The sequence below is a fragment of the Pristiophorus japonicus genome, chromosome 11, assembly GCF_044704955.1.
Source record: "Pristiophorus japonicus isolate sPriJap1 chromosome 11, sPriJap1.hap1, whole genome shotgun sequence".
Lineage (NCBI taxonomy): Eukaryota > Metazoa > Chordata > Chondrichthyes > Pristiophoridae > Pristiophorus > Pristiophorus japonicus.
In genome coordinates this window covers 39,637,496-39,653,835 of record NC_091987.1, presented here as the reverse complement: position 1 = coordinate 39,653,835, position 16,340 = coordinate 39,637,496, and the positions used below count along the sequence as shown (strand labels likewise).

General features: G+C 46.0%; 1 protein-coding gene across 7 annotated transcripts in view; it reads left to right on the top strand.

Moving 5' to 3' along the window:
- Positions 1–16,340, top strand: part of LOC139276015 (interleukin-1 receptor accessory protein-like 1) — a 1,534,993-nt gene that overhangs the window by 875,281 nt on the left and 643,372 nt on the right. The window lies entirely within an intron of this gene.

Genomic DNA, 16,340 nt, shown 5'->3' with positions numbered 1-16,340 from the left:
AACATGTGTAACAAGTCAACTACGGAACAGAAAGAAATAGCATTGGTAACAGTATTTTTCATACTTTTACTTTAAAACGCCACTTACACAGTCAGGGATCCCTATCTGACAACAATAAAGGCTATAATCTTTTAATGCAAATTGGACTGCAGCTCATACCCTTCGGCATCCAATGGGAGAGAAACGTGAGAGGTAATTCAAGTGATGCTTGCTTGTTTGAAATTCTTATCTTTTGGTTCAGGAGAGGCATTGGCAGAGGACTTCTGGAAACACTTTCTACCAAGGAATGGTGCAACATATAAGGAAGGGGATGATGGGATCTGATCGAGCAGGCAAAATTAGCTTAGAAAATAGGTAAAATGGGGAGCAAATAAAAACCCCATAGAACCTATTTGTGTGTAATATGAATATGATCATTAAGTTAATCTGGTTAAATTGTGAATTAGCCATGGTAATTAGGGTTCATGTATGACTGAAAATTAATTTGATTACCAATTAACTTTGCTGTATTTCTCAAACTGTCACTACACAACTGGGAGGTCATGGTGAAGATAGCCATTAAACCATCTATAAGGAACGGTATTCTATAATAAATATAAATCAAGTTTTCAGTTGTACATAAGTTGTAATCTATTTAATTAATTATATCACATTATGAATAGTTATAAATACTGCTTTAACTAATGTCCCACTTGCTGTGAACTCTTGGAAATGCACCATCGGTCAGTCAGCACCTGCAAAGAGAAAAGACGGATGCAAGACTCTTCCTCAGATAACCCAAAATATTAACTTGCCTTTTCTCTTTACAGATGCTCACATACCTGCTGTGTATTTGCAACAGTTTCTGTTTCATATTTCTAACATTTGCAGTTGTCTTCCTTTTGTTTGCATCAAAATCCTGTTCTTCCTTCTGTACTTCTCACTGTCTCTTCTGTATATATAGATCTTTCTTGTAGTGTCTCCTTTCTTCATCGTCACGCTTATATTTGTCTGTCTTAGCTGTCCTCCTCTCTTGTTGCTATTTCACTTACGTCCCCAGTACGAGCACTCAGATCAATAAACACATTGTGATTCCCCCAACACAGCGACATGCAATGGATCGCAGTGTCAACAGAATCAAACTCTCAGGGCCTACCCTTGCATTTTTGGAAATGTAACAGTTCAGTGACAGTGACCAGCTATAAATGAAAGTGTTGGCTATGCTGACTGATGCCTCAATCATCTATTTGACCCAGTTTAGCCAGTTCTGCACTGGTTAATTTTTCTTCCAGTACAATTGCTTTTTGATGGCTTCTCTTAGCTAAAGTAAATGTTGGTCCCTTAGAGGACAAGACCATAGAATTAGTGATGGGGAACATGGAGATGGCAGAAACTCTGAACACATATTTTATATCACTCTTTACGGCAGAGGACACTAAAAATATCCCAACAGTGGATAGTCAAGGGGTTATAGGAGGGAGGAACTCAACACGATCACAATCACTAAGGAGGTGGTGCTCAGTAAGTTAATGGGACTAAATCCCATGGACCTGATGGCCTGCATCCTAGGGTCTTAAGAGAATTAGTGGCAGGGATTGTGGATGCATTGGTTGTAATTTACCAAAATTCCCTGGATTCTGGGGAGGTCCCAGCAGATTGGAAAACTGCAAATGTAACACCCCTATTTAAAAAAGGAGGCAGATGAAAAGCAGCAAATTATAGACCAGTTAGCCTCACATCTGTGGTTGGGAAAATGTTGGAGTCCATTATTAAAGAAGCAGTAGCAGGACATTTGGAAAAGCATAATTCAGTCAGGCAGAGTCAGCATGGATCTATGAAGGGGAAGTCATGTTTGACAAATTTGCTGGAATTCTTTGAGGATTTAACAAACAGGGTGGATAAAGGGGAACCAGTGGATGTAGTGCAATTAGACTTCCAAAAGGCATTTGACTAGGTGCCACATAAAAGGTTACTGCGCAAGACTGTTCACGGGGTTGGGGATAATATATTAGCATGGATAGAGGATTGGCTAACTAACAGAAACCAGAGAGTCGGGATAAATGGTTCATTCTCTGGTTGGCAATCAGTAACTAATGGGATGCTGCAGGGATCAGTGCTGGGACCCCAACTATTTACAATCTATATTAACGACTTGGATGAAGGGTCCGAGTGTAACGTAGCCAAGTTTGCTGATGATGGAAAGATGGGAGGAAAAGCAACGTGTAAAAGGACATAGACAGGCTAAGTGAGTGGGCAAATATTTGGCAGGTGGAGTATAATGTTGGAAAGTGTGAGGTTATGCACTTTGGCAGAATAAAATCGAAGAGCAAGTTATTATTTAAATGGAGAAAAATTGCAAAGGGCTGCAGGATAGCGGGACCTGGAGGTCCTGGTGCATGAGACACAAAAGGTTAGTATGCAGGTACAGCAAGTGATCAGGAAGGCCAATGGAATCTTGGCCTTATTGCAAAGGGGATAGAGTATAAAAGCAGGGAAGTGTTACTGCAATTATATAAGGTATTGGTGAGGTCACACCTAGAATACTGTGTACAGTTTTGGTTTCCATATTTAAGAAAGGATATACTTGCTTTGGAGGCAGTTCAGAGAAGGTTCACTAGGTTAATTCCAGAGATGGGGGATTGACTTATGAGGAAAGGTTGAGTAGGTTGGGCCTCTACTCATTGGAATTCAGAAGAATGAGAGATAGAAACATAAAAAATAGGTGCAGGAGTAGGCCATTTGGTCCTTCGAGCCTGCACCACCATTCAATATGATCATGGCTGATCATGCAACTTCAGTACCCCATTCTTGCTTTCTCTCCATACCCCTTGATCCCTTTAGCATGAGGGCCACATCTAACTCCCTTTTGACTATATCCAACAAACTGGCCCCAACATCTTTCTGTGGTAGAGAATTCCACATGCCCACAACAATCTGAGTGAAGAAGTTTCTCCTCATCTCGGTCCTAAATGGCTTACCCCCTTATCCTTAGACAGAGACCCCTGGTTCTGGACTTTCCCAACATCGGGAACATTCTTCCTGCATCTAACCCGTCCAATCCCGTCAGAATTTGATATGTTTCTTTGAGATCCCCTCTCATTCTTCTAAATTCCATTGAATAAAGCCTAGTCGATCCAGTCTTTCTTCACATGTCAGTCCTGCCATCCCGGGAATCAGTCTGGTGAACCTTCGCTGCACTCCCTCAATAGCAAGAATGTCCCTGCTCAGATGAGGAGACCAAAACTGTATACAATATTCAAGGTGTGGCCTTACCAAGGCCCTGCACAACTGCAGCAAAAAAAACAGATGAAGGAGAAAAAATTGCAGGATAATGGGGAAAGAGCGGGCGAGTGGGACTAACTGGATTGCTCTTCGAAAGAGCCGGCACAGACTCGATGGGCCGAAAGACCTCCTTCTGTGAAGAACTATTCTATGATTCTATGATTCTACAAAGTGGATGTAGAGAGGATGTTTCCACTGATAAGGGAGACGAGAACTAGGGGGTGTTATATATGTGGACTTGTATTTACCCTGTACAGCCACCAGAGGGCTCATCCCCTGGAGTCCCAAGGGATCCCATAATCCCTTGGGAGCACAGTTATTTAAGGAGGCTTCACAGGTTGGAGACCTGCAATAAAAGACTAAGGTCACACTTTACTTTGAGCTCACAGTGTTCAGTCTGACTCTTTCTTCATACACAACAACTGGGGACGAGATACAGCTAGAGAACCCAAAGATGCCGAGAACAGTGGGCATCCTGGAGAAATTTTCGGAGGGAGATGATTGGAAAACTTTTATGGAGCGACTCGACAAATACTTTGTGGCCAACGAGCTAGATGGGGAAGAGAGCGCTGACAAACGAAGCCGATCTTCCTCACCGTCTGTGGGGCATCAACGTATGGCCTCATGAAGAATCTGCTCACTCCAACGAAACCCACGGAGAAATTGTACAACGATTTGTGCACACTGGTCTGAGAGCATTTGAACCCGAGGGAAAGCGTTCTGATGGCAAGGTACCGGTTCTACACCTACAAAAGGTCTGAAGGCCAGGAAGTGGTGAGTTATGTCGCCAAGCTAAGACGCCTTGCAGGACATTGTGAATTTGAAGGACATTTGGAGCACATGCTCAGAGACTTTTTCGTACTTGGCATTGGCCACAAAACCATACTTCACAAACTTTTGACTGTAGAGACCCCAACCTTGAGTAAAGCAATAGCGATAGTCCAGGCGTTCATTGCCACCAGTGACAATACGAAGCAAATCTCTCAGCACACAAGTGCTGCTACAAGTACTGTGAACAAAGTGATGTTGTTTTCGAATCGTAACGTACAGGACAGGCCACCCATACCTGCAGCTGCACATCCACAGATAACTCAGAGTCCACCATCAAGGGTGATGAATGCAAGGCCATTAACACCTTGTTGGCGCTTTGGGGGTGATCATCATTTCAATTCATGCTGATTCAAAGAGTACGTTTGCAAGGGCTGTGGAACAATGGGACACCTCCAACGAGTGTGCAGGCAAGCTGCAAAGCCTGTTTAACCTGCAAACCACCACGTTGCAGAGGAGGACAGATCCACGGAGGATCAAGACAAACCAGAGCCTCAGATAGAGGAAGCAGAGGTACACAGGGTGCACACATTCACCACGAATTGTCCCCCGATAATGCTGAATGTTGAACAAAATGGACTCCCGGTGTCAATGAAGCTGGACATGGACACGAGCCAGTCCATCATGGGCAAAAAGACTTTCGAAAGGTTGTGGTGCAACAAGGCCTCAAGGCTCGTCTTAACTCCAGTTCGCACGAAACTAAGAACTTACACTAAAGAACTGATTCCTGTCATCGGCAATGCTACCGTAAAGGTCTCCTACGATGGAGCAGTGCACAAGCTACCACTCTGGGTGGTACCTGGTGATGGTCCCACGCTGCTCGGCAGGAGCTGGCTGGGAAAGATACGCTGGAACTGGGATGACGTCCGAGCGCTATCGCCCGCTGAGACACTTTGTGCGCTCAGGTTTTAAACAAATTTCCTTCGCTGTTCGAACCAGGCATCGGAAAATTCCAAGGAGCAAAAGTTCAGATCCACCTCATTCTGGGAGCGCGACCCATCCATCACAAGGCGAGAGCAGTACCATACATGCTGAGAGAAAGGGTAGCGATCGAGCTAGATCGGCTGCAAAGAGAAGGCATCATTTCACCAATCAAGTTCAGCGAGTGGGCCAGTCCTATTGTTCCAGTCCTCAAGGAAGACGGCACTGTCAGAATCTGTGCCGATTACAAAGTAACTATCAATCGTTTCTCCCTGCAGGACCGATACCATTACCAAAGGCCAACAACCTCTTTGCAATGCTGGTGGGAGGAAAGACGTTCACGAAGCTGGATCTGACTTCAGCCGACATGACGCAGGAACTGGAGGAATCATCAAAGGCCCTCACCTGCATCAACATGCACAAGGGTCTTTTTGTTTTTAACAGATGCCCGTTTGGAATCCGATCAACGGCGCCGATATTCCAGAGAAACATGGAAAGTTTACTGAAGTCGGTCTCGCACACCGTGGTCTTCCAGGCCGACATCTTGGTCACAGGTCGGAACATAGTCGAGCACCTGCAGAACCTGGAGGAGGTTCTTAGTCGACTCAACCACGTGGGGCTCAGTTTAGAATGCTCGAAGTGCATTTTCCTGGCGCCTGAAGTGGAGTTCTTGGGAAGGAGGATTGCGGCGGACGGCATCAGGCCCACCAACGCGAAGATGGAGGCAATCGAGAGTGCACTGAGGCCACAGAACGTGACGGAGCTGCGGTCATTTCTGGGACTCCTGAACTACTTTGGTAACTTCTTACCGGGTCTCTGCACACTGCTAGAACCACTGCATGTCTTACTATGAAAAGGGGGCGAATGGGTTTGGGGCAAAAGCCAAGAAAATGCCTTTGTAAAAGCGAGAAAATTGTTATGCTCAAACAAATTGCTTGTGTTGTATGATCCATGTAAGCGTTTGGTACTAGCATGTGATGCGTCGTCATATGGCGTCGGGTGTGTATTGCAACAAGCTAATGATTTCGGGAAACTGCAACCGATTGCTTATGCATCCAGGAGTCTGTCTAAAGCTGAGAAAGCCAACAGCATGATTGAAAAAGAAGCGTTAACGTGTGTCTATGGAGTAAAAAAAATGCATCATTACCTGTTTGGGCTAAAATTTGAATTGGAAACAGACCATTAGCCACATATCCCTGTTTTCCGAAAGTAAAGAGATAAATACCAGCGCATCGCCCCGCATGCAGAGATGGGCGCTCATGTTGTCCGCATACAACTACGCCATCTTGCCACAGGCCAGGTCCAGAAAACTGCGCCGATGCTCTCAGTAGGCTGCCATTGCCCACCACGGGGGGTGGAAATGGCGCAGCCCGCAGTTCTAGCCATGGTTATGGAAGCATTTGTGAGTGAGCAGTCACCCGTCACTGCCCGGCAGATCAAAACCTGGACAAGCCTGGACCCCTTATTATCTCTAGGCAAAAGCTGTGTGCTTCACGGGAGCTGATCCAGTGACCCAGTGGAAAGGCAGGAAGAGATAAAGCCGTCCCAGCAGCGCAAAGATGAAATGTCTATAGAGGCAGACTACCTTCTGTGGGGCAATCGAGTAGTGGTCCCCAAGAAAGGCAACAACACCTTCATCAATGACCTCCACATTACCCACCCAGGCATTGTAATAATGAAAGCGATAGCCAGATCTCACATGTGGTGGCCCGGTATCGACGCGGACTTAGAGTCCTGCGTTCACAGATGTAATACATGCTCGCAGTTAAGCAATGTACCCAGGGAGGCACCGCCTCCCTGGGTGGTCTCGGGTACACGTTAATTATGCAGGCCCATTCTTGGGTAAAATGTTCCTTGTGCTTGTAGACGCGTACTCCAAGTGGATTGAATGTGAGTAAATGTCGGCTAGCACGCCCGCTGCCACTACTGAAAGCCTGCGGGCCATGTTTGCCACACACAGCTTATCCGATGTCCTGGTGAGCGACAACAGGCCATGTTTTACCAGTGCTGAGTTCAAAGAATTCATGACCCGTAACGGGATCAAACATGTCACATCTGCCCTGTTGAAACCAACGTCCAATGGTCAGGCAGAGAGAGCAGTGCAAACCATCAAGCAAGGCTTGAAGAGGATAACTGAAGACTCACTGAAGACTCGCCTATCCCGAGACCTACTTGGCTACCGCATGAGACCCCACTCACCCACTCGCTCACTGGGATCCCACCTGCTGAACTGCTCATGAAAAGAGCACTTAAGACAAGGCTCTCGTTTGTTCACCCTGATCTACATGAACAGGTAGAGAGCAGGCGGCTTCAACAAAGTGCACACCATGATATTGCAAATTTGTCATGCGAGATTGAAGTCAATGATCCTGTATTTGTTTTAAATTATGGACAAGGTCCCAACTGGCTTCCCGGCACTGCCATGGCCAAAGAGGGAAACAGGGTCTTTCGGGTCAAACTTTCAAATGGACTCATTCACCGGAAGCACTTGGATCAAATCAAACTCAGATTCGCGGACTATCCTGAGCAACCCACCTTGGACCCTACCTTTTTTGATCCCCCAACATACACACCAGTGGCAACCGGCACTAAGGTTGACCACGAAGCAGAACCCATCATCCACAGCAGCCCTGCAGGGCCCAACACACCAGGCAGCCCAGCAAGGCCAGCTGCACAACAGCCCAGCGAGGGCCCAACAAATGATTCAACAACACCAGCTTTCACACCAAGATGATCAACCAGGGCAAGATGGGCCCCAGATCGACTCACATTGTAAATTGTTACACTATTGACTTTGGCGGCGGCGGGGGGGTGGTGGGGGAGTGTTGTTATATATGTGGACTTGTATTTACTCTGTACAGCCACCAGAGGGCTCATCCCCTGGATTCCCAAGGGATCCCATAATCCCTTGGGAGCACAGGTATTTAAGGAAGTTTCACAGGTTGTAGAGGCACTCTGGAGACCTGCAATAAAAGACAAAGGTCACACTTTAATTTGAGCTCACAGTGTTCAGTCTGACTTTTTCTCCATACACAACAGGGGACATAATCTTAGAATAAGGGGCCGCCCATTTAAAACTGAGTTGAGGAGGAATTTCTTCTCTCAGAGGGTTGTAAATCTTTGGAATTCGCTCCCTCAGAGAGCTGTGGAAGCTGGGTCATTGAATATATTTAAGACTGAGAGAGACAGATTCTTAACCAATAATGGAAAAAGGGGTTATGGGGAGCGGGCAGGGAAGTGGGCCTGAGTCCATAATCTGGTCAACCATGATCATATTAAATGGCGGAGCAGGCTCGAGGGGCCGTCTGGCCTATTCCTGCTCCTATTTATTATGTTCTTATTCCCCTGCCTAAAGTCCAATGACATATCTTAGCCTGATCTCCTTTGGCTGTACTATTTTCTGCAATGCATTCTGGTCTGTTGGGGGCTTTTGTCAGCCTGCTGCTCTCCACCCCTGCCACATCCCTTCTCCTGCTGCTTCTTTGCCCCATCTCAACGGCCCAATGGATGCCTTTTAATAGCCAATTCTGGCATTTGGAGTTATAAACCATGGAGCTTTCCCCAATAATGTGGGGAATTCCTTAGGGAATCCCGCCCATTCCTACGTCAAAAACTGGTCCCTGATAAAGGGCAGAATCCATCTTTTGAATCGCAAACTATCTGCATTGACCAACAGACTTTTGTTCCAAAGAAAATATAGGAATATGCTGGTGATGTGAAACATTCTCATGAAGGATTGCTCAGAAGGGAGGATCATGTTACTTAAAATGTAAAAGTTTAAACAACGCGACTTTCCCCTAAATCTGTAGCCGTGAAAGGAATGTAACGATCCAAGTTTCTCCTCCCAGTTCAGGTATCCATTTCTTCCTACCCCCTTGCCCTTTCTATCTTCCTTCTCCTGCCTCCAGCTCCAAAAATCAGAGGAGAAGAGAAAGGTTGTGAACCAGAGGAGAAGAGAAAGGGAGTGAGAGAACCAGAGGAGAAGAGAAAGGGAGTGAGAGAACCAGAAGAGATGAAAAAGAGAAAGAGAGAACCAGAAAATAAGACATTGGGGCAGATTTTCAAGTTGCTCTCTGTTAAAGCAACCACCTGATTGTCATTTCCGTTAATTTCCGTGGAAAATTAACTCGAGCAGTTTCTAGAACAGGCAGCCAATCCGCAATGCCTTTTTTAAGCCTGGGCAGCAAATCTCGTCCATATAATCAGAAGAGACAAAGTTGCAATACAGAGACAGGTAAGAAGGAGAATGTATCCTCCAACTTACTATCAGCGATGCCACAGGAGATCCATTATTAATGGCCAAATTTAGATGGCTGGAGTTAATTTCCCAACGGAGAATGTAGCGCAGATGGCATGGGGGGGGGAAGCGGGTGGTGAGGGTTGTTGCAACAGGGGAACTGACCAGATTATGCTGGTTCAAAGAAATGTATTTATTTAAATGATTGATGGGAGTACAGATGACCTCTCCGTCCAACACTTACTTTTAAAATCGATGGGGTGTTTAAAGGTCTTAAGAAAATACGTTATTGAGGTTCTCTACGGGATGCTCACTGCAAAAGTGATTAATTCCACAAAGATTCAGAGATCAATTTTAAACTGGCTCTCAACAACTGACCACATTTAAGCTGATAAAGACTAATAGTAAATGTCAAAAAGAGACAGCGGTTTGAGCATGCTGCTGTGGAGCAGGCTGCAGGGGGGTTCTCCTTTTCTCTTATCAGATTCACTGTTCACAAGAACACTGAGCGAAAGAGAAGGGAGCAATTACGAGAAGCGTAGTTTGTCTTGCAGCCATTCTGTCTGAATATGAGTGATGTACAGGTAGATCCAGAAGTTGCTTCGAAGCAAATGCGTATCGACAACCAAGCCCTCCAGTTTTGAAATGTGGGGTGTAATTATGACTTTGTGCCATCATCTCCCGACTTTTATTTTGTTTGACTTGGAGATGTAAAAAGTGCTACCGACTCTCTGGGCTGGATTTTGCGGGGGGTCAGCGGGAATGATCAGTGGCGGGTCGGGTGGGAAAGTGTTTGTTTTTCACCAGCGGTTCGGGACCCTGCTGTGAACCCGCTGCCATGCGCCTTTACCAACTTTCGAATATGTTAGCACTGAGTAACCCAGATCCGCAGCGGCGGGGGAGGCAATTAAAATCATTAGTGGCTAGTTTACAGCCACTTATCAATGTTTTTTCCCCCAGCTTTTTGGATTCGACAGGTCGCCCACAGGTTTTCCGCTGAGCCTATACCTCATCTGTTAAGCTGAGGCGGGAGATCACTTGCCATTGTTTCAGCGAATGAGTTGACCACTTCAAATGTCAAGCTCCCAGCTGATCGAGAAATATTCCCTTAACCACTAGCTTCTCTTAACTGCATTTCCACAACAGATTCAGAATGCTGCACGTCTTTTCACAAGTCTCCATCCAGTCTGACCTCATTACCTCTCCCATCATTGACTGTTCGCTTCTCTCATCTCTACTTCACCTGACATTTATTCCATCAACATGGGTGCCCTTGAAACTCACTCACCTTGGCCCTCAGAATCCTACCACGATCAACACCTACACAGCATCACCAGGCACACCTGCAGCACCAACAACAAAACCAACCTTCTCCGCAGTCAACCGATGCTGCACAGCATCAGCACCCAAGCACCTGCTGCCCAGAAAGCCAGGGATGGCCTCACCATCGCCATATTTACTTCACTTGATGCTATACACCCTAGCTGCTACATGATGCACCAGGTTGGCACCACCCCGCACTAAAACTATAAAGCATCCCTGCCATGCCCAAGCCATTTCTTTCACACTCATCACCATTGTGGGGGATACTGTTACGTCTCACCATTCACTGCGACTCACTAAGCCACTTACGAAGGTGCAGACAAATCTGTCCAAGCACGTAAAGTGTTGAAAATAAAAGTTTCAATGTTTAACACCACATTAACAGAAAATGTACATGAACATTGCATAAACCATCCAAGTGACTACCATTGTGTGTTGTTAGCTGGTATGATTACACAAGGATGAGGGTGAATGTGAGGGGTGGCTAGTGAGATGGGGATGTGATAATGTAGATAGAGAGGGATGGGTGGAGTTGCAAGGTATGTTGGTGTGAGTAAGGATGTGCAGGAGTAGGGTAGGAAAGGCAGAATGATGGGGATGTGATGAGAGGTACCGCAGGGTGAGGTTGATTATGGCTTTTTACGAACATTCCGTGATCTACTGAGAGTGAGTCATGGGAGAACCTGGGTGCAGCCCTGCACCTCTGTGCAGTGATTGTCAATGTTTGCAGCACCTCAAATGTCAAAAGAAAGTTGGGCGTGGTCCTATTAAGGAAACCGGCTGATGAAGTGTCATCAAATGATGTCACCAGTTCTGCTTCCTCTAATTAGCTGGGAACGCATTGGGCCAACTTAACAAGCCCAATCAGGGGAAAGTAATTTCAGCGGCCGGGATGGAGACAGCAGCGAGGTCTGGGCCCGCCACTGACCCGCTAACTATTCATAAAATACAGCCTGCCCTATCACCCATCTTAGACTATTGCACAAAATCAACATTTCTTTTGTAGTGTGTGCAAATATGAAGAATACAATACGTATATTTTTTGTCTAGCTTAAGCTATTGTACGCAACAGAGGAACATGTAGCAAAACTAATAGAAGTACCGTACCTGAAACAGCAGTTGCAGACTTTATTCAGAAAGATTTTTGATTTTATATGTAGTTTTTCTGATTGAAAGTAGTTTTATTTTTGGAATTTCTTTTTTATGGAAGACCGCTTACAAACGATCTTTTCGGGAGAGCGGGGATTATTCCAATGAGTGGAGAGCAATCACAAAGCTGTGCAAATGTCCAATCCTGAATTCTAAACCTAGGAGCTTTAGGTCACTAAACATGCAGTGATAGAAACATAGAAACATAGAAAATAGGTGCAGGAGTCGGCCATTCGGCCCTTCGAGCCTGCACCGCCATTCAATAATATCATGGCTGATCATTCCTTCAGTACCCATTTCCTGCTTTTTCTCCATACCCCTTGATCCCCTTAACCGTAAGGGCCATATCTAACTCCCTCTTGAATATATCCAATGAACTGGCATCAATAACTCTCTGCGGCAGGGAATTCCACAGGTTAACAACTCTCTGAGTGAAGAAGTTTCTCCTCATCTCAGTCCTAAATGGCCTACCCCTTATCCTAAGACTATGTCCCCTGGTTCTGGACTTCCCCAACATCGGGAACATTCTTCCCGCACCTAACCTGTCCAGTCCCATCAGTATCTTATATGTTTCTATGAGATCCCCTCTCATCCTTCCAAACTCTAGTGAGTAAAGGCCCAGTTGATCTAGTCTCTCCTCAAATGACAGCCCAGCCATCCCTGGAATCAGTCTGGTGAACCTTCGCTGCACTCCCTCAATAGCAAGAACGTCCTTCCTCAGACTAGGAGACCAAAACTGAACACAATATTCCAGGTGAGGCCTCACCAAGGCTCTATACAGCTGCATTAAGACCTCCCTGCTCCTATATTCAAATCCCCTAACTATGAAGGCCAACATACCATTTGCCTTCTTTACTGCCTGCTGCACCTGCATGCCCAATTTCAGTGACTGATGGACAATGACACCCAGGCCTCATTGCACCTCCCCTTTTCCTAGTCTGCCGCCATTCAGATAATATTCTGCCTTCGTGTTTTTGCCCCCAAAATGGATAACCCCACATTTATCCACATTGTACTGCATCAGCTATGTATTTGCCCACTCACCTAACCTGTCCAAGTCAACCTGCAGCCTCTTAGCGTCCTCCTTACAGCTCACATCGCCACCCAGTTTAGTGTCATCCGTAAACTTGGAGATATTACACTCTATTCCTTCATCTAAATCATTAATGTACATTGTAAAGAGCTGGGGTCCCAGCACTGAGCCCTGCGGCACTCCACTAGTCACTGCCTGCCATTCTGAAAAGGACCCGTTTATCCCGACTCTCTACTTCCTGTCTGCCAACCAGCTCCGTATCCACGTCAGTACATTATCCCCAATACCATGTGCTTTGATTTTGCACACCAATCTCTTGTGCGGGACCTTGTCAAAAGCCTTTTGAAAATCCAAATATACCACATCCACTGATTCTCCCTTGTCCAGTCTGCTAGTTACATCATCAAAAAATTCCAGAAGTTTCGTCAAGCATGATTTCCCTTTCATAAATCCATGCTGACTTGGTCCGATCCTGTCACTGCTTTCAAAATGCCCTGCTATTTCATCCTTGATGATTGATTCCAACATTTTCCCCACTACTGATGTCAGGCTAACCGGTCTATAATTACCTGTTTTCTCTCTCCCTCCTTTTTTAAAAAGTGGTGTTACATTAGCTACCCTCCAGTCCATGGGAACTGATCCAGAGTCGATAGACTGTTGGAAAATAATCACCAATGCATCTACTATTTCTAGGGCCACTTCCTTGAGTACTCTGGGATGCAGACTATCAGGCCCCGGAGATTTATCGGCCTTCAATCCCATCAATTTCCCTAACACAATTTCCTGCCTAATAAGGATATCCTTCAGTTCCTCCTTCTCACTAGACCCACTGTCCCCGAGTACTTTCGGAAGGTTATTTGTATCTTCCTTCATGAAGACAGAACCAAAGTATTGGTTCACTTGGTCTGCCATTTCTTTGTTCCCCATTATAAATTCACCTGAATCCGACTGCAAGGGACCTACGTTTGTCTTTACTAATCTTTTTCTCTTCACATATTTATGGAAGCTTTTGCAGTCAGTTTTTATATTCCCTGCAAGCTTCCTCTCATACTCTATTTTTCCCCTCTTAATTAAACCCTTTGTCCTCCTCTGTTGAATTCTAAATTTCTCCCAGTCCTCAGGTTTGTTGTTTTTTCTAGCCAATTTATATGCCTCTTCCTTGGCTTTAACACTATCCTTAATTTTCTTTGTTAGCCATGGTTGAGCCACCTTCCCAGTTTTATTTTTACTCCAGACAGGGATGAACAATTGCTGAACTTCATCCATGTGATCTTTAAATGTTTACCACTGCCTATCCACCGTCAACCCTTTGAGTATCCTTTGCCAACCTATTCCAGCCAATTCACGCCTCATACCATCGAAGTTACCTTTCCTTAAGTTCAGGGCCCTCATTCCCGAATTGACTTTGTCACTCTCCACCTTAATAAGGAATTCTACCATATTATGGTCACTTTTCCCCAAGGGGCCTCGCACAACAAGATTGCTAATTAGTCCCTTCTCATTACACATCACCCAGTCTAGGATGGCCAGCTCCCTGGTTGGTTCCTCGACATATTGGTCTAGGAAACCATCCCTAATACACTCCAGGAAATCCTCCTCCACCGCATTGCTACCAAAGGTTAGCTCAATCAATATGTAGATTAAAGTCACCCATGATTACTGCTGTACCTTTATTGCATACATCCCTTATTTCTTGTTTGATGCTGTCCCCAACCTCACTACTACTACTTGGTGGTCTATACACAACTCCCACTAGCATTTTCTGCCCTTTGGAATTCTGCAGCTCCACCCATACCGATTCCACATCATCCAGGCCAATGTCTTTCCTTACATTTGCATTGATTTCTTCTTTAACCAGCAACACCACCCCACCTCCTTTTGCTTTCTGTCTATTCTTCCTAATGCTGAATATCCTTGGATGTTGAATTCCCAGCCTTGGTCACCCTGGAGCCATGTCTCCTTGATGCCAATCACATCGTATCCGTTGACTGCAATCTGCACAGTTAATTCATCCACCTTATTCCGAATACTCCTTGCATTGAGGCACAGAGCCTTCAGGCTTGTTTTTTTTTAACACACTTTGCCCTTTAGAATTTTGCTGTAATGTGGCCCTTTTTGTTTTTTGCCTTGGGTTTCTCTGCCCTCCACTTTTACTGTTCTCCTTTCTATATTTTGCTTTTGACTCCATTTTATTTCCCTCTGTCTCCCTGCATAGGTTCCCAACCCCCTGCCATATTAGTTTAACTCCTCCCAAACAGCACTAGCAAACATTCCCCCTAGGACATTGGTTCTGGTCCTGCCCAGGTGCAGACCATCTGGTTTGTACTGGTCCCACCTCCCCCAGAACCGGTTCCAATGTCCCAGTAATTTGAATCCCTCCCTTTTGCACCATTCCTTGAGCCACGTATTCATGTGAGCTATCCTGCGATTCCTACTCTGACTAGCACGTGGCACTGGTAGCAATCCTGAGATTACTACTTTTGAGGTCCTACTTTTTCATTTAACTCCTAGCTCCCTAAATTCGTCTCGTAGGACCACATCTCGTTTTTTACCTATTTCATTGGTACCTATATGCACCACGACAACTGGCTGTTCACCCTCCTTTTTCAGAATGTCCTGCACCTGCTCTGAGACATCCTTGACCCTTGCACCAGGGAGGCAACATACCATTCTGGAATCTCGGTTGCGGCCGCAGAAACGTCTATCTATTCCCCTTACCATTGAAGCCCCTATCACTATCACTCTCCCACTCTTTTTCCTGCCCTCCTGTGCAGCAGAGCCAGCCACGGTGCCATGAACTTGGCTGCTGCTGCCCTCCCCTGATGAGTCATCTCCCTCAACAGTACCCAAAGCGGTGTATCTGTTTTGCAGGGGGATGAACGCAGGAGACCCCTGCACTACCTTCCTTGCACTGCTCTTCCTGTTGGTCTTCCATTCCCTATCTGGCTATGTACCCTTTACCTGCGGTAAGACCAACTCACTAAACGTGCTAGTCACGTCATTCTCAGCATTGTGGATGCTCCAGAGTTCATCCACCCACAGCTCCAGTGCCGCAATGCGGTCCATCAGGATCTGCAGGTGGATGCACTTCCCGCACACGTAATCGTGAGGGACACTGGAAGCGTCCCTGACTTCCCACATAGTACAGGAGGAGCATAACACGTATCCGAGCTCTCCTGCCATGACTTAGCCGTTAGATTAACTTAAATTGGCAACAACAATGTTAAAAGGTTACTTACTGATATAAAAAGAAAAAAAAGCTACTTACCAATAACTTACCCCCTTGGCTGTGACGTCACCTTTCGATTTCTTTCTACTTCTTTTTTGTCTTCTCCCTGTAGCTGCATCGGCTGGCCTTTATAGGCCTCTGCCGATCCCTGGACTCACGCCTCAGCGACCACGAACTCCCGCTGCCTCTCGCGACCTTTATAGGCCTCTGCCAATCCCCAGACTTACGCCTCAGCGACCACGAACTCCCGCTGCCTCTCGCGGCCTTTATAGGCCTCTGCCGATCCCCGGACTCACGCCTCAGCGACCACGAACTCCCGCTGCCTCTCGCGGCCTTTATAGGCCTCTGCCGATCCCCGG